At 51.6% G+C, this 26,907-nt stretch overlaps 1 protein-coding gene across 2 annotated transcripts in view; it reads left to right on the top strand.

Annotated features, from left to right (window-relative positions):
* The first annotated feature begins 22,810 nt into the window (after positions 1 to 22,810).
* The window catches only part of KCNJ15 (potassium inwardly rectifying channel subfamily J member 15), a 48,477-nt gene continuing 44,380 nt past the window's right edge, over positions 22,811 to 26,907 (top strand). The window contains exons 1-2 of one of the 2 annotated variants that reach the window (XM_045852493.1): positions 22,811 to 22,848; positions 22,950 to 23,029. The gene's annotated coding sequence lies outside the window, so the exon portion shown is untranslated. Of the gene's footprint in view, positions 22,849 to 22,949; positions 23,030 to 23,055; positions 23,095 to 26,907 lie in introns of those variants that run through there. The other variant, XM_045852497.1, reaches the window with a different exon arrangement.

Here is a 26,907-nt window from a genome sequence, read left to right as displayed (position 1 = left end):
TTGATGTGAGAGAGAGAGACATCGATGTGAAAGAGAAACATCGTCGATCAGGTCCCTCCCGCACACACCCCGACTGGGTATCAAACCCTCAGCCTAGGCATGTGCCCTGACCTGGGATCAAACCCTCAACCTGTGGGTGTACGGGACGACGCTCCAACCAAGTGTGCCACCTGGCCAGCGCTGCATGGCGTACCTTTTTCCACCTTTTATTTTCAACCTATTTGTATCTTTAGCATTTTATGTCTGTGCCTGTGGACATCGTATAGTTGATAATGTTTTCATATCCAATCTAACAGTTTCTGCCTTTTGATTGGACTGCTTAATCCATCACATTGAAAATTATTATTGATGTCATTGGATTTCCATTGTCCATTTTCCTTTCAGTACATCTCAGGGCACATTTTGTTCCTCTGCCCCTCCTTTACTACTTTCTTTTGTATTAAGTAAATATGTTTAGTGTGATATTGTAATTCCTCCAATGATTTTGACTATATTTCTGAGTTATATTCTTAGTGGCATATCGTAAGCTTTTTTCTGGGGCATTTAGTATACATCTTTTAAAAAAATATTTTTTAAAGATTTTATTTATTTATTTTTAGAGAGAGAAGGGAGGGAGAGAGAGAGAAACATCAATGTGTGGTTGCTGGGGGTCATGGCCTGCAACCCAGGCATGTACTCTGACTGGGAATCGAACCTGTGACACTTTGGTTCGCAGCCAGCGTTCAATCCACTGAGCTATGCCAGCCGGGGCAGCATTTAGTATACATCTTGATTGATGAGAATTGACTTCAGATTTCTGCTGGCACCTCCAGTGACACACAGAAGACATTACCCTTAATAGCTATAGATGCCCTTCCTTCTTTTTCCTGATACTATGGTATATGTGTGACCTCTATATATGTTACAAACCCAACAATACGTTGCTGTGATCAGTACTTTATATCATTTTATAAATGTTAGGGACGCTGAGAGAAGAAAGGAGAAACAGTATATATCTAAAGACTGTGTATCAACGTTGTTTCTCATTTTTGTTCTCTTTATTTGCCCCGTGGATTCGTGTCACCATCTGGCATCCTTTTCTCACTCCGACATGGCTTTGTTCCCTCCCGCCTCCTTCGTGCTCTGATTGTCAGATAGATTAAATTTGTAAAAATGTCATAAACCCTGAATCACGTTTTGAATAAAAGTCCCACACAACATAACAAAGTCATTCGTTGCTGCAGCCCTGGGTTTCTCACAGACCAAAGAGAAACATCCAAAACCAAACAATGTCTTTCTAGCAAGATGTAGCGATGGCGACTAAGGGACCTGGTGACCTTGGGTCTGAAGCGTTAGGCCGTGCTGGGTCTGAAGGGGCCCTCCACGTCGTGAAAGAGAGCTCTGCGTCTGGGAGCCTTCCCTGAACAGGCCAGTGAAGCTCAGACGCTCCCACTACCGCGCCAGGGCCGGATGTTCCCGGGGTGACAGGCCCAGCGTGGGTGTTCTCACTGGCACCATTCTGGGGCTCCTGTTCGCTGGTAGAAACACTTCGATAAATACGAGTTGATTGCATAAAGACATCTGCTCTTTGGGGAAGCTACGTAATGAGCAAAACGCTTTTTGCAATGTTTCATGTTCCTGGATTTTTAAAATGTATGCAGCATCCTGAGTCAGACAAGTCTCAGAATGAAGTGAAACTTGAAGCTGGCCCCAGGGGTCTGCTGACTCACAGACAAGCCATCTGGGCCGAGGCAGCAGCGGTCGGTCATGGACCGGGACTGCGGGGTCCCACCTCCTTGCTCAGACATAGTGTGGGGTCTCCTCACCCACCCGAGGGCGCTTCCTGCAAAAATCAAGACGTGCCGGGAGTTTGGGAGTTCCCCTGAGATCAAGAAAAATCAGTGCGGTCCATGAACAGTCTCAGTAGATTTACTACCTTTTTGGACACAGAAGCTCTCTTATGGGGACTCTTGTGAAGTTGGGCAAGAGTTTCCTCCCTCTTCCATTTGCCAAGACATTTCGGATGTGGGGTGGGCCTGCTCACACAAAATTGGGTTCAGATGCTGAGGCTGGTGAGGCTCCACAGGCACTGTCCAGGGGAGTGCGGAAGAGCACATCACTCCCGTGCCGAGGCCTTCTGGCAGGAGCAGGGCAGACCCTTCAGGTGATCCTCAGTGGCTCAAGGCGGCGGAGAAGGGAGACAGCCTTGGCCTTTATTCTGGGGAGGGGATGAGGTTGGGGCGAGGGTTCCTGCATGTGGGCAGGGGCTTGTGGGGTTTGCCCTTCCTACCCATGCCCCCCAGGTTTCCCGCCAGCTTCCTGGGTGTAGGACGGAAGGGGAAGGTGGGGCTTAAAGCATTCAGACACCAAAAATAGAGTCAGACTCTCTGTGGCCTCAGCCATCGGCTTACACGTCACAGAGAGCTGAGAAACGTGGTGCGTTAGCTGCTCTAGTGATGCGCTGTCCGTGCGGAAGGCATGGAGGGTGGCGGTGAGCTGGGCCCGCAGCGGGCTCTTCCCCTGGGCTGTGTTTCATCCGGACGGGAGAGCGGAGCTGGGCTGTCCGTCAGGATCCCGGGTGCTCAGGCCCTTTGCTCATCGCTGCTGATGGCTGGGGCCAGTGCGCTACCGTCCCGTGGCCTTTTACAAGGCTCAGAGGACGGTGGGAGGAGAGCTGAGAGCTCCACTTGGGGCGGTCGCAGGACCCAGAGTGCGCACTCACTGATGAACGTGAGCCTGTGAAGACAGGCCTCCCCAAGTTTGGCCACAGTGATACCCACACCCTGGTGTTAATAGCAAAAACAAGATAACACATGCCTTTTTTTAAAAGATTTTATGTATTTATTTTTAGAGAGGGAAGGGAGAGAGAAAGAGAGAGAGAGAAACATCCATGTGCGGTTGCTGGGAGCCTGGCCTGCAACCCAGGCATGTGCCCTGACTGGGAATTGAACCTGCGATGCTTTGGTTTGTAGCCCACACTCAATCCACTGAGCTACGCCAGCCAGGGCCACACATGCCTTTTTTTAAAAAAAAAACAAAAACCAGCCTGATTCTAACTTGAGGGCTGGGGGCTGGAGTAGTTCAAGCCCTAGGAGGAGAGTCCCCGGAAAGATTCTCCACAAGCAGAAGAGCCCTTCCCCGGTGGGAGGGAAATGGGGGAGAGGCAGACTGATTAGACAAGAGTGGGGTCCGCTACGATGGCCCAGGGCTTGGTGGGGAACGACAAGACTCTAGGAGGAAATGCTTCCCCCTTTAACTCTCTCCATTCCTTCTACCTGTCCTTCCCTCAGGAAGCCTTGTTGTGCTCAGAGGTCACTCCCTGCTTAAACCTAACCCCGCCGTCGGGAGAGGCGGGCCACTTAGCAAGGCGTGCACGTCACAGCCTTACCGGGGGTCGGCGAGGGCGACGGTGAACTCATCTGCGGGTTCCCCAGTGAAGGGCAGCTGGCAGAGACAGGCCACTGCCCGCTGGCCGGGGCGAGCTGGGCTTCCCGGCTGGCCAGCTCGGGAGTGGGAGCAGACCGGCCTCCCTGGAGCTGATGGAGGAGGGTTAAGAGCTAGCGTTTGGGGGTTTCGTTTTCAGTTTTTCAGGGAACCACAGGTTTCTGGAGGCATGTCCACACTCACTTCAGAGGGTGCAACTGGAGATCTCTTTGGCGGGGCACGCACGTCACATACAAGGTTGATTTTTTGTAACCATGGCTCAGTCAGCCCCACACCACAGAGGCACCAGGTCAGAGAGCCCTGCAAAGCCCCACAAGTCCTACCCTCCAAGGGCGCTCGGCAAAGCACCCTGCCTCCCCAGAGAATCCCCCGGGGGGACCCCCCTCCCCACCAGACTTCATTGGCACATGAGTCTGGAAAAAACCTCTTCTGGGGTCCTGATTTCTTTCTATTCTTTCCCTTCCCCCCTTTTTTCTTTTGAAGAGCTTAAAAAAATAATTTCCATTCGCACTGGAAAGGCAGAAAATGTAGTTAACGCCAACCACATTTTTGGTACCCTATAAAAGCTAAATAAAAATAATAGTTAAACAATGCACGAGGTCCGGCAGAGGTGCGGAGATGTTTTCAGGCCAAGGAGCAAACCCAAGCCGTGGCAAAGGTCAGCTTCTCCAGCCTGGCCTGAGGTACACACTGGGGTTACCGGGGAAATGCAACCGCTGCCGCTCGGGGGACCCGGCCGGGGCTCCCCTCTCTGCTCTGCATGAAAGCACACAGCCTCGCTGTGCGTCTGCTTCGGTGCGACCGCCCTGCAGTGGAAAAAGGACATTTTTGCCGTGACTTTATCATCCGATGCAGATGTTTGGCTCAAGTCTCGTGATCTTGTCAGCAGAATGGACCGTAAAAAAGGAGAACAAGAACCTCGGTTTATTTGTTTTCTTATGAGGTGTAAATTTGCATATGGGCGCGTGATTTTTCGCTGCGGTCCCCGACGGAGCTCTGGTCCCCGTTCCTGCTCTCTGCTAGGGACAGCCAGATGTATTACTTCCACCTCCTGGGGGAGGGCACGGCCCCCGCCTGCACCGTCCGTCCTCCGAGGACCCCAGTCGTCAAGTGTACCCTTCCTTATGGCCATCGAGACATGTCGACTCCCACCGTGGCACTGCAGGTGGCTAACCCCGCCTTGACCTCTAGATGTTTCAAAGTCCATAAACAATCAAAACAATGGGGAACTCTCAAAGTCCATCGAGTCCAGGCCTTCCTTGGAGGGCCAAGTGGCCGGATCTGATGCACTCTGGACGCTTCTCCGGACCGAAGCTGATTAAAAAGTAGCGAGGAAGTTCTGAAAAAACAAAAGCGGTTGTGACAACAAGGGAAGCATCAGCAAGGACGTTTTTCTTGCGTGAGAGTCTCCGGGCACCGTCTGGGCTTTGCGAGGAGTCTCACACACCGGTTGTTCTGTCCTCCTTCCAGAGCGGGACGGAAAGGCGTTCTCAGAAGGCATCTGGGTCGTTGACTAGCCACGATGTTTCAGGGGAGCCGTTCCTCCTTCCAAAACAACTTTTCATTTTTATGGCGTCTAAGTTAACACAGGAGCATTTGTTTTCTTTTGGGTAAAGTTGTTGGAATGCCCGATGACGAGGATGGAGGGCATCTCTTGACCAGACAGAACTTGACCAAATGTGGCTTTCGCGACGGACTTCTCTTAAAAGAGAAAAGAAAAACTAAAAAAAAAAACGCAGGCGTTTGGTGTGTAAAACTGGTTTCCTGGGGCTCAGTTTTTCAAAAGGCTCATCTCCCATGAAAGGTTTCCAGAGTCAACAGGTGGCACCAGCCATCAGTGGCATAATGAAAATGGCACTGTGTGTGTGTGTTACTGCTGAATTGAATCGAATTCAATGAGCACACCCCCATGTAGTTCATTTGCCCAAATTGTTGACAGATTCTCTGGGATTTACTGGAATTAGTGAATATGCAAATCTAATTTTCGAAAAAGTCCAGGCATCGGGGAACACGTTGTATCTTATTGTAAAATAAAAATAGCCTTGGACAGCCCGCGGAATGTGTTCTAGCAGCATAATCAATTTATGACTGTGGTTTTCCTGCCGGTCGGGGAGCCCTGCGTCACGCGGCGTGCGTGCCAAGCGTCTGGTTTGCGCTCTGGTAAGACATGTTGTTCTTGCTGAGAATTTTCAGGTTTGCCGTCTCCCCAAGGGCAAGGCGGCCAGGTCGCCTTGCCACACAGTGGGGCACAGCTTTTGTTCCAGATGTCTCCCCAAAGGATGGGGTGCTAGAGTTCAAAACACCGGTGGGCGGCGTGCGCGAACCCACAGCCTCCGCGGTGAAGCCAGCCGGACGCCTCCCTGTCACCTGGCGAGTGCCGGGGGACTGGGCCACTCGGGGGAATTTTTGTCTTGGACAAACGTGCTGGAGCTTCCAGATGCAGGTTCTCTGCCACAAGCAGCAAATTGGCTGCTTGTGTGCAGAGTTGGGGCAACTCCTTAAGTAAATTTTGGCAAAACATTCCATGGGTGCAATATGGGGTTTCCACCCTTCCTGAGTGACCTTGTTCTGCCGTCTGAACTTGTTAAGAGCGCCTTTACTCTGCTGTGTCCTTCTGTTCACACGGACCCGGGGCTGGTGTGGGATACACCTTCTTCTGCCAGAGCGGGATTTGTCCTGAAGAAGAGCAGGAGCACCTTGAGCCACGTCTGTCCTTCTGGGCTTGTCACCGCTGCCCCACGGTCACTTGTTTTATGCAGGCAAGACTGGCACGGCATGTTCTTCACCCTCTCGTGGCCATTTACTCACACAGAAAGTGTGATCAGGGAGGCAGCGATACGATGCTTGCGTGCTCCCCAGATGGATGGATCCAAAGCAGCTCCGAAATACCTGTTGCTCCCAAGGCTGCTTCTCTGGCCTCTGTTTCTGCCACCTTGAAAGTGAGCACCAGGATGTCACAGAGGGTGTCAGTGGAAAAGACCCCCTTTGCTGCCCTCCTCACACCCACGCTTGAACATCTTGACAGGTCAAGCCAGACAACAACCCGGGGCAAGATGCCCCTAACCCTAACCCCAACCCAAAAGTGTCGCATCCAACATCGGAACCATTTTAAGTGCCCCGAGTAGCTTCAAGCTCTTATGCTGGTCTGCGAAGCCCCACAAGAGTTCTCCCCAGACCCTCACCCCCACACCTTTCCTACCATGTGCTTATAGCCTTCTCCTTTCCAGACCTTCCCCTCTGACGCTCTTCCTGTGGCCTTGGCTGACTCCCTCGTCCTACAGGGCTCTGTCCAGAAGTCGCCTCCTCAGTGACCCCTTCCTGGCCTCCAGTCCACCTCATTAAGCACCCTGCTTTCTCTCCTCCAGCACTCACCCCCACCGGACAAACTGCACGTCCATGTGCTGACTAAGAAGCTCAAGTCAAAGAGAGAGGAAGTGAGAAGCTCACCTGGGTTGGGGGGAGTGTCTCTTTGCCCACTGCTGCCTCCCTAACCTCTAGGGGGGTGGGCCCCGGGAGATGCGTGATGAGACCTGGCGAGTGCTGAACACGCTACAGGGGATAAAGCCAGAGGGCGCAGGGCCCAGGAGGGAACGAAGGGCAAGGATTCACTCCTGTGCCTCGTCCCCTGGCTTGGGAACCTCGCCCACGTCCCTGAACTTTCGGGTCCCTACCATTATGGAGATTTGGGCTAACGTCTCAGAAAGTTAACATTCCACTGGCTGGCATAGCTCAGTGGATTGAGCGCGGGCTGCAAACCAAAGTGTCGCAGGTTCGATTCCCAGGCAGGACACATGCCTGGGTTGCAGGCCATGGCCCCCAGCAACCGCACATTGATGTTTCTCTCCCTCTCTCTCTATCTCCTTCCCTTCCCTCTCTAAAAATAAATAAATAAAATCTTTAAAAAAAAAGAAAGTTAACATTCTGATGGTTTTCCAAGATATACATTTTTGGAGTCATTTATCTTCTTTCTGACTTTTCCTACTGGACTAAAATTCTCTTAAGGGCAGGATTATAAAACACGCATCTTTTCAGCCTCTGATAGTCACTGGATGAGTCTTGCCCTTGGTGCTCAATTACTGCTTGCTGGAAAGAACTCCCCCCAAACCCCCACCCCAGGGGATGTCCTCTACTGTCAGACACTAGGAGGGTTGTTTCAAATGATCCATTTTATACCGTTTGATCTCCTGGGTCAAGGGTTTTACCTGATGAAAACCAGATGGTAAATATTTCCATCTTTGCAGGCCATCCTTCTTCATCACAACTGTACAACTGTATCATTTTAACATAAAAACAGCAATAAGCAATTTGTAAGCAAATGGGCATGTCTGTGTTACAATAAAGTTTTATTTACAAAAACAGGTGGTGGGCCGCATTTGCCCGTGGGCTGTAGTTTGCCGGTCCCTGTGCTAGGCTGTTATTGACATAAAGTAAAAGCAAAATTGTTTAGTTCAATTGCACTTCAGAATTAGACATAACCTATGCCTGGCATTAAACTAGTTTTCGTTTCAATTCTATTGTTAGCCGTTTGTTACTTACATAAAGACTTGCTAAGTGTCACCCAAGCTTGAGTCCTCGTTTATTTCATTTTTAGATTGTACATAAAAAGCTTAACCCACGTAAGACAGGTCCCGAGACACGCTGCCTTTTCTACTTTCTTCCTTTTCAAACAATAACACCCCGTCTACGTGACCACCTCGTGTTTGTAAACCGAACCTGAGACAAAGCTGCTCGCGTTGGCTTACTACGTTCTTTGTGGTTAAACTAGTTTCCCGCTCACTAGACTGGAAGAAAGAAGGAAAGAAAGGACTGTACCAGATTAGATGTGTTTTGTGGGGGCGGGTCAATACGTGACATAAACCAGAGTGTACCTCTTTCATCGTCCCAAGTGTACAGTCGTACACAAGTGAGGACAAAGGGTGGACTTCGCTCCCTTCGCTGAGACGCTGAAACTCCCAGGGGCCGGGAAGCAGAGAGAGGAGCCCACGGCTCGGGCTCAGCACGGAAACCCAACCTGAGCAGGGCCTTAGGGCCTGAATCTGGAGCTATCGCCTTTCCCCGGCTGGCGGTTACCAAACCAGCTTCCGCATAGGTGTGCCTCCCATCTTCCCCAAACCCTGCGTGTGTGACCGCAGTGCCAGGAGGTCGTCTCTAAGGGAACGGCTGGTTCCCCTGGCAGGAGCTCCGCCCAGCACCCTCTGGTCTCCCGCCGCCTCCTGTGGGCAGAACTAAGCCCCAGCCAGAAAGGTCTTTGTTTCTGATTCCGTCCCAGTCTCTACACACGCTGAGGTTCAGGAGGAAGTGGGGGGGAGCAGGATGTTTTCCTCTGACCCCCTGGAAAACTCTGTCTCTTCCCAGGCCCTGGGGCAAAGCACTGGAGCTAGTGAGACAGCAGGGGTTCATCCTGTTGTAACTTCTAAGTTATTTATTCCGCAGAACTAATGGGCAGCTGTGGGTACTCGGGACTAAGAACAGCCTCTTTTCTTCTTAATAAGAGGCCATCGAAGCAGCCGGAGTTGTGCTTGGGGAGCAGACCAGAGGGCCAGCGGAGAGGGTCGGACGCATCCTGGGGCAGATGACCACATGGACGTTGTGGGTCTAAGACGCTCCCTGTGAGGCTGGTGACTCATCCGTGATGCGCAGAGACAGGCATGCCCCCCTGTGGTCTTGGGAGGTTTCTATAGGCCCTGGCGTCCCGGGGTCTGAAAACAGGAGGTCGGAAGGAAGGCCCGGTGGGAAGAGGCGAGGGACCGGAGGCCTGGCTCGGAGTCCAAGCTCCCCTCGTCCTCACTTTGCTCCTGCCGCCCTTGCTCCACGTCCGCCTCTGTGGTTGTCAGCCCTGCCTCCAGAGCCCGATCGTCTCAGGACGGTTTCTGTCTGACTCATTTCCCTCGGCATGATATTCTCAAGATTGGTCCATCCATGTGGTCGCCAGTGGCACTAATCCATCCTTTCCTATGGCTGAGTAGGGTTCCGTTGTGCGTACGTACCCCAGCGTCCTTATCCGGTTGCACATTGAAGGGCACTGCGGTGTTTCTGTGAATGAGGCTGCAGTGAACATAGGGGTGCGTATGGCTTGCAAATAAATGTTTCCAAATGAGCTGGGTAGAACAAAGGAGGCAAGCAAACAAAAACTCAGAGACAAAGGCAGCAGTATGGTGGTTACCAGAGGAGGAGAAGGGGGTGAGGAGGATTGTAAAGGGTAGAGGAGGTGGAGTATACGGTGAAAGAAGGAGACTTGACTTTGGGTGGTGGGCACGCAACGCAATCCACAGACGACGTATCCTGGAAATGTACACGCGAAACCTATGTAACTGTATGAACTAATGTCACCCCAATACATTGAACAAAACCCAAATAAACAAACAAAAAAGAAATCGTCTCAGGACTTAAACACAGTATTGAGGTCCAAGCCTCCCCCAGACCAAATACATCAGAATCACTTGACCATTTGGAAGTCTCTCTGGGAGATTCTGTAGTCAGGGTTGGCGGCGTCCACACAGCTCTGCTTTATTCTCGTTGCGAGGCTAAGAAATACTCCGGAAAAGAAATAAGGAAGGCCACCAGCTGCCTGAGAACCTGCACCTGGGAAACTTCCCAGAAGGCTGCGTCTGACACCAGGCTGGGGATCACCTAATTCCATTCATATTTTTAAAGATGATGACAGGCGTCTGCAGCCGGGAATCCGACAGGACTCGGTTCCGATGCACGTGTTCAATTTGGGCCCTTCCAGCCTTCTTTCCGGTGTGGTCCTTTAAGGCACCCCCATTAGGCCCGAGGTGACCCGCATGGGTTATGAATTCAGGGGTGGCTGTAAAGTACTGTGACTCAGTACTGTGGGCAGAACTAAGCCCCACAGTACTTTGGGGCTTAGAAAGGTCTTTGTGGGGACTGGCGGGTGAGACCATGATCTAAACCTCTGCACTTCAAATCACTAGCCGTTTGAACTTGGACTTAATCTGAAAGTTAGTTTTCTCACTTACAAAGTGGGGAAAATCACCCCTATCCCACAGGTGCTGATCTGTTCATATGATAGTAAATTGAATAACGACTAATAATTAAACAAGGCGGTGAGAAGAAAACACCTACATCAAACTCCTGACCCACGGTAAGCCTCCAACAAACAGCAGTGGTTATTAATAGAACTCAAATAAACCGCGTGTCTGGGCCAGAGTGCCGTTTCCTTGCTGTACGGTTCAAGAATAAGAACCGGGCCCACTAATAAAGTCCTGATTTTTCTTGAAGCAGTGAGCTCACTAGAGTTTTCTTGTGTTGCCAAGTTCAATCAGACCCAGGAGTATTGGTTACTGTCGGTGAACAACGAAGACAAACATTTGGAGGACTCTTTCCGCAGAACGCAGGCCAAAAATAAAAATTCCGGGGCTGCCTTTGATTCCCTTTGGATTCCCGGCGGCTCGAGGGAGGGGCGGGGGTAGTTCCGTGGTCCTCGCTGTCTGCTGGGGGTCAAGAGAGGAGCTCTGTGACCCCGAGGGAGTGTCTTCGGAATCTCGGTTCGAATCAGGGTGAAGCATTTAGGCAAAGTATGACTCTCTCCAATGCTCTGTTTCCATTAAAAAAAAAATAAAGAGGAAACATATTACAAGACAAGCAGAATTCCAACATGATCATTAGAAGGTAAGTTGTGTTTTATGTTGCCCTGCATTGTGACCACGGGGCTTGCTCTCTGGCCGGTGCGGTGTGTCTGCGTTAGTGTTTGGGGGACGTGTGTTCACCTCGTTGTCTATCAGGCTGGGGGGTCCCAGTCACACTCTGCACATTTAACATCTGGGACTTGCTGTTCACAAATAGCATGTCTGAGAACCAAACTGGAACCTCTGACGGGAGGCTTTTCAAGTTGGAAATGATCCTGAGCTTCGATTTGAAGAAACAAGGCAAAGTTACAGGACAAAACCAGAAAACGGAGGATGGATGGACTGATCTGAGAAAATGCTGGAGGGCAAAGAAAACACTGTTCCTCTGGGTAATCACATGGTCTTCATGGTCATGTGGAAAGCTGGCTTTCTGGTGGGAGGTTGGCGTCCGCATGGTCACGGCCCATGATTTCCCATGTTCCTCATAAACACACATGGGCTTTACCACATATAGCTGTGGACAGACACTTTCCACTACCTGCCACCCCCCCACCACCTTCAGAGGAAGAAACCCAACACCCATGACACACTAGAAAGAACCTTGCTGACGCAGGCTTCCCTCTCAACTAAAATGTTATCTCTAGGGCTCAGCAAACTGACAAACGTCAGTGCTTCTAAACTGGGCCCCTGGTGACACAGCCCAGACGGGTTCTACAATTCAGGTGGGAGTTTTCACTGTTTGCCAGAGCACATCCCTTCACAAGGAACAGCAAACAGCACGCCCTCCCCACCCCTGTCTTTGCACACTTGCGCACACCAGCAATCAGTGATGTTAGTCTCTGAGTCAGCGTGGGATGGGGTCAGCCCTTGATCAGCAAAAGAACAGAAGGGGTGTCTGAGCAAAGTTTTTTTTAGGTTCTACAACCAAGGTAGGCGTTAGATTCTCCTGCCTGATTGCTGGGAATACGAACGTCCAGTAAAGCTCAAGAAACAAACAACGCTTAACGAAGTGGCATTCACCTTGCAGCTGATCGCTGCAGTGCCTGGCACTTCCATTAAGGTCTATTTGTTCGTGTAATCTAAACTATTTGACTACTCAAGCGATCCACAATTAAAGAAATAGAGGGAGACTCAGAGAAGCCCAGCACCCACACTGCTGTCCTTGGAAGGAGCAGTGGGACTTCTAGCGATTCACAGCGTTTTTGGCCAGCTCAGGGTGTCCGTAGGAGAACCAGTGCAAACACAGTACATCTGCAAGGCTCCGAGTGGCCAGCACACCTGTCCCACAATTCAAATGCAGGGAGAAAGGAGAACCTGGGTGTTGGGACTGAGATTGGCACAGTGTTCCTGGACGTGAGTTTAGGCCAAACAAGGAAGAATCCTGCCCCAGTGGCTAAGCGCAATGGGCAGGTAGAGTGTCCTGATGCCGGCTGCCTTTACTGTGGAACTCTCCTTCCCACTGCCCTCTTCACTCTCGTGGGGCCGGATGCGTCCCGCGCCCTTCCTCGTCTGAACCACAAGGGGGCCCTGGGGGGGTGCGTGTCTTCGCCTCCCAGTTCACTAGGGCAAAAGCCAGCTCGCAGAAGACGACGATTTGTCCTGGGCCTGCAGTTGGTACATAGACATTCTGGGACGGAATCCACGTCCGTCGGGGACTAGACACGTGCTTCTCCCCCCCGCTCTACTGCCCTTCTTACCAGAAAGAAATAATAAGATGATTCGGTGTTCTGAGGCAAGGGTTACATTTTGGGCTCAGCTTTCCCGAGGGTCTCCACACTGTGCGAGCTGGCTCACTGAGGTAAGACGTACCATTGGGCAATTTGAAAAACAAAATGTCACCGTGGTAATGCCAGCGCTCTGGCTGGTGTGCACGCTCCCCTGCGTGGGAATTGTTCACTGTGGGCTGCTCAACCCCCGAGGTGTCTCTTCGGACCCAGGGCCGCCTGGGAAGGGCACGCGGACTGTAGCAGGGAGTGCGTTGAGGCAAGCTGTCCGTGGTTAGCAGCAGTTCTCCAGGGAGAGCCGTTTGCAGCAGGAAGAGCACGTCCCGAGTCCGCACTCACGGTGAGTCGGGGGGACCACCGCGGCAAACTAAAGCCGACGGGCCAGAGCACACGCGAGACCGAGAATGTCCTCCGGCCTGTGGTGGAGAATACACGCACGAAGGGGGGTCCCCTCGGCGGGGGGGGGGGGCTTCTCAAGAGAGAATCAAGAGAATCCAGTCCCTCCCTCTCCAGTCTGGGTGCCGCCTAACGAACGTCAAGGACATCCAGGCTTGCGTGACTTGGCTTTCAGGAGGCCGCATTTGCCTCGCCATTCTCCAGCTTCTGTTCTTTAGGTTGGACCACGGAAGGGGAGAACAATAAGAAAAAAAAATCCTTCTTGATCGGCTCTGTGTTCTGCCGGTGACTCAGCAGTCTGGACGTGCGTGTGTACTCGATAAGGTAGGTGACGTGTGACGATAGGGCCAAAGTGACCGTGGGCAGCTCTCCCTTTGAGTCCTTGGCTGTCTGGTAAATCAGCGGTACGTATACAGATGACCGCTTCTGCTGCCCCTCCAGGCAGGGCGGCCGATGGGCACCCACCCTTGGCTATAAGGCGACGAGGAGCAGATGGGGTGCGGGGCGAGAGTGCGTGTGCCCGACCCTCTGCTCCTCCGTTACACCACCTGGGTGTGCAGCCCCCTCGAGTGCATCACAACTCGGCTGAGAGCACTCGGTCTGCACGGCCCGGCCAATTTGGATTGCTCAGTTTTTCCACACTAACTAGAGTATTTGGCAACAAGGAATGACTTTGTCATGGAAAAGATCCCAAAGTGAAAAAAAAACCTCATTGTTTACCCTGTTCTGCTAGTGATCAGCACTTAAGATGAGTCCCATGAATTCTCCAAGACTCCCCTTCCATGTAGAAATAGGGGTGCTAAAGCAGAATCGGGGTTTTAATGATTTTTTTTTTTGGTCATTAGCAGAGGTTGAAATTACATGGACCCACAGGGAAGGGATTCAGAACATTGCAAACAAGGGATGCACAGCATGAAACCATCGCTGAATGCAAAACGAAGCAAAAGCCCGGGAAACATCCGCCCTGCCGCCAGTGGGCCACGCCGGAGGCCAGGTCCCGATCTCGGGAAAAGTGGGGAAGAGGCCCTCTCTGTGCTCCGAGACCAAATATCATGCAAGACGTGTCAGAGCAAGGGAGGCCTGTAGGGAGGTGGCAGTTTGATGGGACCCGGTGACGAAGGACCGAGCCTGCCCCCCCTGCAGCTAGAATGGGACCTATCGCTGGTCCGCCGATAACACCAGCCCGAGCAGAAAAGTGCCCCGCTGGCTGGTTTTCCAAAGCTGAAATGTGTGCTTTGTCACGAACCGAGAACCAACTGCTGAAGTGTGAGGACAGGGGAGATTGTAGAACCCCTCCCTCCCGCTGTGGACCCCCTCGATGTCTGGGGTCCTTCAGGGTGATGGTAGCATTGCTGTACTGGTTTGTTTTCAGTATTCTAAATGCGGCTCTTGTCGGACACGCAGGGAGATTGTTGAGAAAGTAGATTCCGAGAGTTCCCATGACAAACAGATTCTTTTCCTTCTCCCCTTTTCTTGGGTCCGTGTGAGGAGAGGGCTGATACCGTGGTCATCACCTCACGGAACACGTCCATCAAACTATCACGGTGTGCACCTTCAACTTCCCCAGTGGTGTATGTCAATTATTTCTCAATAAAACTGGGAAAAATTGGATTGCATAATTAATCCAATTACATAAATTGGATTACTGTGATTACATAATACATATTATGTATTATTAATATTAATTATGTAACTAATATTACATATTAATACAAAATACGAAAGTAAGGATGTAACTCAGATAATCACTGAGACGCTTCAAAATAAAAAAAACAAACGTCACTTTTGGAGTTTGGACCCCAAACCAGTGTGCTGTGCATGCAGGGGTGCGTCTGCATCTGGAGGCGGCAGGTGCCTCACTGTCCGGCCTGGAGGGTCCCTACGCTCTCGATTCATAGGTCACAGTGCTGAGATCGGACTGTGCCAGAGGGTTGGTGCGGTTGGGCCCGGGAAGGGAGGTGGGCTCGTTCTGGTGGCCGTGGCCCGAGATGGCAAGGCTCCCCGTTCGAGGTTGCGTTGCTGCTAGCCAGCCCCACGCTGTCAACGCTGTCAACGCTGAAGCACAGGCACCACCGTGCACCTTTCACGGTCGGGGGTCACCGCGGAGCGGCTCGCTGAGTGAGTGCAAGTCTGAAGTGAACCGGGACAACATGCGTGTACTTCACACAGAGCGTGCGGTTGCACACGTGACCGAGTCCCGCTCCGATAAAGCAAGAGGAAATCGCCTCACTGTCAGGTGGTCAGCGGTCACCAGCACCCAAGCCACTCTTGGGTGGGGACCCAGAATCGCCAACAAACCCCAGTGGAGGCCTGAAGGAAGGCAGCCAGCTGCTGCATGGAACGTTGGGCATTTCCTGCGTCTGATTTTTTACGTGGACATTTGCTCGTTTGAGAACATTGGATCTGACATCTGCCCTAGCAAGTGTCCAGTTGCTACTGACACATTAGGTTATGTGCCAGTACCGACACAGTTTTTATGTGTTTTTATGACTATGAGAGAGCTGGGAACACACCGGGGAAGAGGTGGCCAGTGCTCGTGGTTTGTGTGGGACTCGGGGACGTCAGGTTCTCCGGACTAAACCCGGGACAGCTGTGGGAGAGCCAGGACAGCTGGTCACCCCAAAGAGGCACATCTTGGAGGCAACGTTTGCACTCAGGACGATTGTTGTGGCATCCCACCGGAGACTGTGAGAAAGCCCTAGCCCGGCTCCAGGACTTTCCCGGGGGTGAGCTATTTTTGTTGGGCATCGTGGTGGGAAGACGGAGACGCCTCCAGTGGGATGCTGGAGGTAGCTCTCACTCCCCTGTGCGTCCCCCTCGAGAGCCACATGGGACGAGAGGAGCCAGGTAGCTGGAGGTCGGCCAGAGCGGATCCCGGCCGGCTGATCAGCAGTGAGGAGGGCTTGTCGGATGGGACCCGGTTTATACACCAAGAGATGAAAAAACGTTGAAGAACGTAGAAACTTGTAAAGAGTTCCACGGGAGCTATTCTTCACCTTTCCTTCACGAGAGGTCTCCTGTGAGCCCAACAGGAGCCGATGGTCTGTCGCAAGGTCTAGGACACTTCTAAGAGCCAGCTCTTCCGTGAGGTCTCCGGGGAGACCTTCCCTTGGCCGTGTCCCTGTGCCTTGTGTAGTTGGCTTCCGAAGCTCCTTTTCAAAAATTCTTATTGTTGTTGATCATTTCAAAATGTCTCGGGTCTTTGGCAAAACAGAAAACAGCCACATTCCTCGCTCTAGATCGTGCCCTAAAACTTGGCCTGTGGCCATGACTCCGGGCAGCAGGAGGGGGCCCCACACTCACCTCGCACGTATTGGTCTTCTCCGCTACCTGTCTGCACCTTTAGTGAGGGGGAAATATTGAGTGGCTTGTGAGTTGTGGGTCGAGGCAAATGGAGAGCAGGAAGAAGTTACTGCGGTCGTTTGGCCCTGTGACACAGCATGGGAAGGGGCAAAGAGGGAGAGAATGCTAGAACCGGTCACCACCCTAGCGAAACTGTTTGGGGGCGAGACCTTGTGTCCTTCAGAGCTGTCCCAAGACAGTTCAGCCATCAGCCTCTGAAGCGCCAGCAGCTTTGGGGAGCGGGAGGGCGGCGTCTGTTCAATAGCTGTCGCAGCCCCCGAACAGCCTGAAGATACTCCTCTGTTTCCTGCCTGGTCCAGGGTGGTGCCCACCAGGGGGGCTCCTCATGCTTGAACCTTTGGAGCAATTATTCTTACCGTCCTATGAAACCTTCACTGGCTAAAGTCTCCAAGCCCGTCAGCCAAGTCCAGGGAAGAGAGCGACTCTGACAGCCCCAAACGGATACTCACAGCTCCTCTTACACCAGGAACAACCTTAACGAAGGTTTCTGCCACTTGCCTAGCTTGGATGCGTGCGAACAGGTAAACGTGGGGGTTAACAGAGCAGAGCCTGGTGCATGAGACTTCGATGAGGCGTTGTTGGAGGCCCTGCGTCCCTGGCTCCGTGGGCACCGGGAAAGGCACTGTCTGGTCTTCAGTGCCTCACACAGAAACAGTAAAACACTGGACAGGAGGGGCTCCAGCAGCTCCTTCCCACTCTAACTAAGCCTCTGGGACTCACCTCCTTGTTCTCTTTCTGAATGTCACGGTTAGCAGGAGTCTCCCTCTTTCCCAGAGCCGGGCCATGGAGAGGGAGGCGGAGAGGGAGGAAGATGCCGGGTGGGAGAAGTGAGCGCACAGGGGAGGGAGGAGCCATGCGAATGGGTGGGGGTGGCATGGAGGGCGGGGAGTTTCCTTCACTACGTGGGATCGGTGGGGTTCGTCCTGGGCATGCTCATTTCTGACTGTTGACTCACACATCCAACTTGAGGGTAAAAATGGCAGAGAACAAATATGAGCTCGGATTTCTTAGTTTAAATATGAATAATATTAACAAAATGTTGGTGCTAATAAATGTGGCCTTTATCCTTGTGATGTTATTAAGAGAAGGGTGACTTTATGCCCTGACTGGCTTAGCTCAGTGGATTGAGCGCGGGCTGGGAACCAAAGTGTCGCAGGTTCGATTCCCCACCAGGGTACATGCCTGGGTTGTAGGCCACGACCCCCAGCAACCACACATTGATGTTTCTCTCTCTCTCTCTTTCTCCCTCCCTTCCCTCTAAAAAATAAATAAAATCTTAAAAAAAAGAGAGAGAAGGGTGACTTTCTGTCTCATGAGGTCATAGGAAGGCAAATGGGACGTATGTCCTTTCATACTTAGTGGAATACTCTTAAAGAGTCTATAACTGAGTCCATTTTCTTTCTTGTGATATTTGCTATGTAAACCCTGTGAGGCTGAGGTTAGAGCTACAGTGTTGAACTGCCCCAGAGGTCAAATCACTTGGTTCTTCTAATCTTCGCTAGCGTTTGTTAGGTGGCTCTTTCCTGGAATGTCTACAGCCCTTCTTTGCCTTCCTCTGTGGAGGCCTTGATCCCTTCTGTAGAAGTCCACCTTCAAGTTCAAGGTCAAGTTCGTTGACCTTCCTGTTGACTTCTAGAATGTTTTGATCAGGTACCACTTATACTGAATTATGGCCCGCTAATTACCCACACTTCTGCTGAACTGTGACTCACTCCAGTGCATGGACTATGCGGTCTTTCTAACCAGCGAAGAAAAGGCACCCAGTGTAGTTACTCACTGAATTCCACGCTCGTGATCTCAATAGCAAAGGGTTCTTCTGTGAGTGCTGGAAGGCACCCCCGTGGCACTATGGGTGACTGACCCTGTGCCCCATCAGATCCTGCATGTGCACCCTAAATCGAATTCCAACTATTGGTGCTGAGATCCCCAGTTCTATTTTGATTGGGAACCTGCTGGCATGGAGGAGGAGGGTGGGGGACACCGAGGGAGTGAAGGGCCACAGTGAGGGGGCGTCCTCATGCCAATGGAAAGGAGTCATTCCGGCCCTCACGGGATTAGCAACTGTAGCCAAAGCTATTGGTGATCCACTCAGATTCCCTTGGGTCCCCTTCACTGCTTCTGGGTGCCCACTTCTATGCTTCCATGTGGATTACTTCTGACCACCTGAAGCCCCTGCTAGCAGACCCTGAAGACTGCCTAAGACTCACTGCTTTGCAGGTGCAGAAAGCCAGAGCACTTGGGAGACGGCATGTCCATCGCCCCTGCTACTCTTAGCTGAGGCTGACTGGGCCAAGAGCATGAAGGCCCAGCCCCCTGACCTCAGATGCTGTGTTCACTCCAGCACCAGGCAGGGGATGGCCTTTGCCTGAGATCACACCCTTGCTTGACTCCCTCCTTCCCCGGATGAGCTGCCCTTATTTTCCTTCAACTTCCTCCCAGGAACACTTCTTTCGTTAATTACGTGTGAATTTTTGTCTCCACATTTGCTTCTAGAACCCCTACTCCAAGAGAAGATTTCAGCTTTGTGACTTCCTAAGATAAGGTTCTCTCCGGACAGGCCAAAGGCAAGCGAGTCCCCAGCTGGGGCCTGCAGAGTCTTACGAGGACTGAAATGGGCATCCTTCATTCTCCGTGGCTCGCGGGCACACCAAGGAGACACTGCGCATGCCTCTGGGACAGAGATGGTGGGAGCGAACTGGGGGCAAATGACCAAATCCTACCTGGCCTGTGGAGAGCTCTTTAAGCTGGCGGGGGTCATAGGAGGCTTTGCTGATATTTTAAAAACTGACATACCCCCCACCCAATAGTTCTGCATCGAACTCCACTTAAGTAGATGTAGTCAAAGATAAAAGTATATTTTTATTCCCTCTCATCACACTTCAAAGTTTTTTGTCTTGATTCAAGCCAAGATGAGAATTGGATGTACTACAGTCTTTTTCGTGTGTGTGTGTTTTGGAAATTATTCTTGGGAAATGGCTCTATTGAAAAAGTTAGTTCTTGTAATCTTTTCTGCCGAGGTTCCAGACATCTTTTGAGAACTTTGGGTAAAAGTCTAGACTTTAGATTTACATTCTGTTTAAATTTGACACATGTAAGGATTTTGCTTTTAATTAATTGGGGAGAAGGAAGGAAGGAAAGGAGGAAAGAAAGAAAGAAAAGAAGGAAGGAAGGAAAATAAGGAAAGAAAGAAAGAGAGAAAGGTGACTTGGTAAATATTCATGTTTGTTTTTTAGGCTGTAAGATTAATAACATTGAATACCTTCAGTTAAAAAATGATTAACTGTTATTTGAAGTAATGTTATATGGTGGATTCCAGACCCTACTCCTTAGAGACAGGTTGTGAAGTAAATTTTACTCATGGGGTGAATTAGAGATTGAATGACCCACACTATTTTCCGTTAAGCTTAACTGTTTGTCTTATTCCCATTGTCCTTAGCCTCAGAAATTTCCAGAAATACTTAGATCATTCAGTTATTAAAAACATGTAAAATAGAGTCTGTCTTCAGTGACAGAAATCGCATAGATGTCTATATAGATGCTTATTCTAGAACCTTCCCACTCACCTCGCACTTGAAGCACACGTGCACCAGGCCTCGCCTCCTTTTGTGACTTCGGTCAGATCGACAACCAGATAACTTCTGTCAGATATCTAACTGTGGAATATCTCAAGTGAATAAGAAGGAAAACAGGTAAACATCCCCAACATGAAGGATCCTGGCCTAACACTTCAGCAATTTGACGTACTCACACCAGTCCTTTGGACTCCTTTTCTGCTCTCATCACTTCTAAGGCGATCATGAATGAATGTGAGCTCCACTGTGCATGGTCCTGCAAGAAATAAAACTTGCCAGAGTCTTAGGCCGTGGTTAGAATTCATGTCGTGCATGACTCCATACTCAGAGGAATCTACACATGCATATGTATGCTCACACAATAGACTAATTGGAGAAAAATGTAGCCTAATGAAAACGGCATGGCCTGAGAGTGAGAAGACCGGCTCTGAGCCTCAACCCCCCCCCCCCCCGCCTCCAGCCCTGTAGCTCTTGCTGCACCCCTTGCCCTCTCTGGTTCTCACTTTCTCTTCCTCAAAATGCAGCTGATCGTGGCTTTGGGGCCTGAGTGTCAAATGAATACATTATCAAAAGAGCTTTATGCATAGCGAGAGAGCACTCAATGATCAGTTAACTAATGAAAGGGGAGACCGCAAATATTAATTAAACCTAAGGAGACAAGAATTCAAGTTCAACCATAACAACAAAGTAGACCCTCCATGCATAATCTTTTATCAATCTACTTGACCCGCACTTTTTTGAGGGGCCATGACATGTCAAGTGTCCCCGAGAGACATCAGGTGACCGAGACAGGTGTGGCGGAGCTCTGGGATAGAGCGCACGGGACAGGATAAAGAGTTGGAGTAAGCGAAGCTGTGCTCAGGGGCATCCAAAGCAGAAGGGAATACCGAGATGCAGAGTTGGGTTGGGACCATATGCAATAAGGACCTTAAAAACAACGTCCTGGAGGGTGTACCCTCTGGGCGAAGGCCTGGGCAGTGATAACGAACCAGGCAGATGAATGGAGACCTGAGAATGCTCCAGGCAGAGGAAGCACAGGGTCAGATCTTGAATTCTGGGTTTTCCCTTTTTATTTTTCTCCCCCTTTGTGTTTATCAGTGTCCCAGGGGACCGCTGGGATGTCCTCCTTCAAGGTCTGTCGGGTGCTACGGCTTAGGAGCAGGACCGCCGGCTTTGCAAACCTGACCTTTGTGTGGCTGCTCCAGACTCTCAAGCCCTGAGCCTCTGGGGGGGCTGGGGTCTCTGAGGGGTCACCACCTTCTCCCAGGAACAAGAGGGAAGGACACTGGCACACCATTCCCACTGGGGACACAGGGAAAAGGAATGACTCGTGTCAGGGTTTTGAGTCGAGGGAGAGGGGAGGAGACATGGGACAGCCTCTCGCCTTCCTCCTCCGGGCCCAGAACTTGGCGGAGGAGACACACCCTGTGCTTCCCGTAAATCACGCCACCCGCTCTTCCCTCCAGTTGAAAGCAGCTGCCTGCACCCGGTGCAGGCGCCTTTGCCCGGGACAGGTGAGCGCCTCATCAGCTGGCTCCTTTGCTCCCCACGGTGTCGACTTTGCAGCAGGGCGGGGGACCTCATTGGAGAAAGTGTCTGAGGGAAGTCATCCTCTCTTCTAGAATTTGCTGGGGTCTCCATGCACTCTGGCTACAGCAGGCTGGTGACCTGCGTGGGCTTGGACAGGCCTCCATACAGAGGACACAAAACTGCATTCAAGGGAGAAGCTTGCAGCCTCCGTTTCCAGAGCCAGAGAGATGTTCCCCTTGGACACTTGCTTTCAGAATGGAATTCTAAGTGTTTCTTGTCAAAGTGCCAGGCTCTGTGCGTGAGTGCTGGAAACCAGGTCCCCATGCACGTGCTGGATCCCGGTTCCAAAGACCCAGCAGAGCCCAGCTCTGCCCACAGCTGTCCAGCCTCTTCACACGTTTTGATCAAGGAAACAGCCTCCAGGAAAAATCAACGTGGCCTTGAGAGCACTGAGCTACAAACAAAGTGCCCCCTGCGACCTTGTGCTCTTACGTTCTGACACCTGTGTTATCTGTTCATCAAAACTAAGAAGATAAGAATTACAGTTCAACCGTAGCAACACATTAGACCCTCCATTTATAATCTTTTATCAACCTACTTGACCAGCACTTTTTTGAGGGGCCATGACATGTCAAGTGTCCCTCGAGAGACACAAGGTGACCAAGACAGGTGCGGCGGAGCTCTGAGACAGAACACACGGGACACGATAAAGAGCCGGCACGATCTAGGCTGTGCTCAGTGGCATTCAAAGTAGAAGGGAGTTCTGAGACACAGATTTTCCCTGGAGGCAGGGGTTTCTGTTACTCTTCATTGGGAGCGGGGGGAGCAGACAGGGAGAGAGAACTTGGGGTGAAGGAGAATTTATTAGAAAAAAATAATCTGGTTATTTATTTGTAGTGTATTTAGGCAAAGAGATCTTGAAAAGACTTTGAGAAGAGTGGCTGAAGTTTCTCCAAAGACTAACCGGCATTCCTTAAAGAGCCTTCAGTGTTCTTTCATACAGGTGTCTGAAAAACTCCGAACCTCCCGTCCATTAGCTTGCTCTGCCGGGCTGTAGATTTTCTTAAGACATACTGCTGACATCAGGGACTCTTCTCTCTCTCTCTCTCCCTCTCTCTCTCTCTCTCTCTCTCTCTCTCTCTCCCCCCTCCCTCTCACTTTCTCTCCTACCCTCCCTCCCTCCTTCCCCGGCCCTCCCTCCCTCCGCCCAGTCTCCTCCAACCTCCTTCTCTCTCTCTCCAGTTCCTCCAGGTAAATCCTACTCAAACTTGTACCAACTCGTTTTTGACTGACAGGGAACAGTGAGAGAGTCTCCTTCCTTCCGAGGGAACCCAAACACCTATCTTTCCCAGGGCGACCTGCAGGGACGGCTCCTTCCTTTGCCCGGACAGAAGCGCACCTCCAGCCAGGAGCCAGCCTCCACGCCAGGCAGGTAAGAGCAGAGCCGGCGCCGGCGGGGACGTGTGGGAGATATTTCTGAAACGCTTCCTTCTCAAGGTAAAAGGCGAAAGCGTGATTCTTTTCAAACTCCCTGAAATCATTCAGGGCGTCCCAGCTTATCTGGGGGAATTTACAAGTGCTGTTTGCATGTGGGAAACGGGTTTTTTACTTCATGATGGGGCAGGGGGGGAAAAAAAAAGAAGTGCTTTATTCTTGCCTGTGAAACACTATCCAGATGTCGTCTCCTTTTGTGTGTGTGTGTGTGTGTGTGTGTGTGTGTGTGTGGGGAGGGTGGTAAGGGATCCAGATCAAGCGGGAAGAGCCGCTCCGGCTCCCCGTCCCAGCGTGGCTCGCTCGTGCTGTCTGTCTGTCTGTCTGTCTGTCTGTCGGGGAGAGTGTGTTACTGGTTGTCAGCGCCGGTCTGGTTCTCTGGGACTTTCCCCGCGCCGCTTTGTCCTGGGTCAGCAGAGAAATCGGTTCAGGTTGCCGCAGGGCGAAAGCTCACTGGAGTATTTAAAAATCTGCTACCTATCCTCATGAGAAAAAGTTATGTAAGTTTTCCGCACTAGGTATAAGGAATGTAAACAGTTGTGACTCTGAGGACGCTTTGCAGCTTGCTCCCGACCCCTGAGTAATGCGCTTTATAATCTGTGTGTAATTTCATGTGGGTTCAGTCTAGTCTCGGCTAATAAATGTCGCACCGGGTGAAGTTTCTACATTGCTCCTGTGAAACGAGTTTTTTTTTTTTTATCTCCTCTCTGCACTTCCGCATCTAGCTGCCTGTAGGAAATAAGAATTCGTTGTTCAATGGTTGTTTCTTGACCTCACAATTACTTTAAGTCACAGGTTCAGAAACTCAGAACAAATGCAATATTTAACCTGGGAAAATGAGAGACCAAAGTTTGTCACACTCAATGCAAACGCTAAGATTTATTTCTTCTTATCGGAAAATACCTTAATGTTTATTTTTTTTTAATTGACCTAAAGGAAGGACTTTGAAAAAAGAAAACATTACAAGTGATTCTTAAAGCTCTTTTTATGGAAACTGAAAATCATATTCACACAATCAGCTCTTACCCTGGGTCTTATTCCAATTTGTCTACTCCGGTAAATGTTTAGACAAATATGTAATGATCAACAACAGCCTCGGGTGAAAACATCTCTCCATTTAAAACTGTCTGAAGTATCAAAAGAAGCGAGCCAAATGCCACTATAATGCCTTTTCCAAATGCCATCCTTTCATGGAAACTAGGAATCGGAAGACTCGCACTTGAACAGGAGAGCACTCACCTCACACACAGCTCCCCGGGGCTGCTGTTTCCTAGGCTTGATTTTTATCGGGGTTCTTCCTCCCCTCGTTGTGAATGTAATAAGCGACCTCGCCGGGAGCAGTGACCCAGAGGTCCCGAGGCAAGTCCTCCCATGAGGTCGGGAAGTGGAAGAGTTGGAACAAACGGCCGGGAGTCCTGGCGTGGACATGCTCAGGAAGCAACGGAGCTGCCCTCTCTCCTCCGAGTTCAGCACACACACACAAGTTGTTCGGGGATTTTAGAGAAATAGACCTCGTTGGATTTTGTGATTCCGGTTGCTTAAGGAAAACACATTTTTTAAAAGTTCCTCCCTCCCTCTTACCAGTCCTTCCTTCCTCAACAGTTGTGGTCATTTTATAGAAAGGGCTGTTTCCCCAGTTTCCTCCCTTCACACTTACAAGCAGTGCAGGCAGCCCTGCGTCGGCGGGGGGGGGGGGGGGGCAGAGGGAGAGCGAACCCCCAGCCTCCCCGCACCAGCAGCCCCGGGCAGCCAACAACAGCAGGTCTGCTGGCTGCTGCATGCAGAGCGAGCACACGCCTGCAAGGAGGAACCTGGAAGGGCTGCTCTCCCTTGTCCTGGGGGGGGTGTGTGTGTGTGTAATTACACACCTGAATGACAATGACGTGCTTGGTGCAAGCAAAGCCACCGATACGTGGCTTTGGGCAGTGAACAGAGGCAAGCGTTTGGGGACTTCATCAGTAAATGTCAAGTACTTGAAATATTCTTTCCTGCCGCACCCCCTCTCATCGGCTAGAGACACGAGTGGCCGACTTCCTCGCACACATGGCGTCGGAGGCCAGAGGTGTTTGCAGATTGCCCGGTGGGCCCATCAGGGCCTCGGAGCCAATGGGACCGCCTGCAGAGGGAGCCGTGGCCCCGTGCGGCGGCTGAGGACGGGCCCCTGGGCATGACTGTTGAAGGCGTATAACCCTCTCTACTCATTTCCTTCAGGCTTTCATTTAGAAGTGATTCAGCTACTGTCTTTTCCCCACGACAGTCCAAGCACTTCCCACTGGAGTCAACTGGTATCTTCAAATGTGTTGTTTTAACCCTTCTTTGAAGTAAAAAAGAACCCTGCTCCAAAAACAGTCAGAGAGCTGTGGCAAGATGGGTGTTAGCTCCTGTGCTTGCCAAGGGGAGTGTGGTGCTTCGTAAGGGGTGAGTGCAGGGGTAGGTCAGGCAGAGGTCATTAGCCATCCTTCCCGTCGCCTGCCTTTCGCCTTCCTCTCAGACAGCTTCCGGTGCCATGGCAGGGGTTGGGCAGCGTGGGCTGGGCTGGGTGGCAGAGCTGGGTGCCTGGACGGCAGAGGGGCCACGTGAACCAAGGCGGGTTCACTTGCCCTGTGCCCCTCAAGGATGCCGTGCCATTGAAGGGGACAGATCTGGCCCAGCACCTCTGGCTCTTTGCTGCCGCTCAGGTAGCTTTCCCGGGGGCCAGTGTAAGGCAGGGAGAGGACTTGAGGACAGACGTGACACCCCCGGCGGCGGCACACCCCCCCACACAGGACGGGCACAAAGGAAGCCTGCTCCCCACTCTGGAAGGGAGAACAGAGGGTGCAGGGGAGAGAAAACCACACATACTCTTAAAAGTAAAGTTCTGGAAAAGAGGTTTTGTTTGATAAGTATTACTTGGTTGAGATGAAACGAAAAAATAAAATGAGCAAACAGACACTCCCGATGAAAGACAAGGCAAGAAAGTAGTTGTCCGAGTAAAGGGAGCCGCTCTGCAAAATGGTCTGGGGGTTCATCCTCACTTGGGGTGACGCAGCTGGAGTCCACACAGGCGTTCTTCCCGTACCCCCAGGGCGTTGCAGCCGAAAAACCACCAGTGCTGCTGATTTCATGAGGTCAGGGCCCCTGCGGCGTCTGCAGGCCTGGGTTCGCTCCCCCAAGGACCGTGGCGTCATAGGCCAAGCAGCTAAGGAACCCGCGGCCGCCACAACCCGACGGGCCTCGGCGTCCGCAGGCAGCCCAGCTCCGGGGTGCAGCCTGTGCTTCTAGACCTGAAAGTCCGTGCCCCTAAATTCCAGGTATTTTAGTCACCAGCCGAGATGAACCAGGGCAGCCTGGTGGTCACGCTCACGGCATCAGGAGACGAACAAGCTGATGGTTTGGGGGGGGCAGAAGCACGCGTCGTAGGAAGCAATGACACGGAAGAGCATGTCCGTGCTACCTCGGGTCGGAGCACCTGGAGGAAATGCCGGGGTGAATCAACAACAGAATAAGCTCCGTGTCGCCCTCTCCCACATCCCCACAGGTCAAGTTCAGAGCAATCCAGATGCGGAGGGTCCGCACCAGCTGAGCCACAGCTCTCCCGTCGGGGAGGGGCCCCAGCCACAGAGCTGAGGTGGCCTCTTACACCCCCACCCAGGGCTCCGCGGTTCAGGGAAGTGACATCCAGGGCCTGACCATGTCCCTGGGATGACAGATCCCATTAGTTAAGTGGGGTCATCCGAGGACAAAAGGGTGGGTCAGGGGAGGAACACGGCAGGTGGGGATCCGATTCTCGGGGGACGCTGAGGCACCAGGGAGCTGGGTTTGGGTGTCAGTCCACATCCT

This window comes from Phyllostomus hastatus, unplaced genomic scaffold (genome assembly GCF_019186645.2).
Source record: "Phyllostomus hastatus isolate PE091 unplaced genomic scaffold, TTU_PhHast_1.1 phas_contig_948, whole genome shotgun sequence".
Lineage (NCBI taxonomy): Eukaryota > Metazoa > Chordata > Mammalia > Chiroptera > Phyllostomidae > Phyllostomus > Phyllostomus hastatus.
Note: the sequence above shows the minus strand (reverse complement) of the source record. Positions and strands in the feature narration are given on the sequence as shown.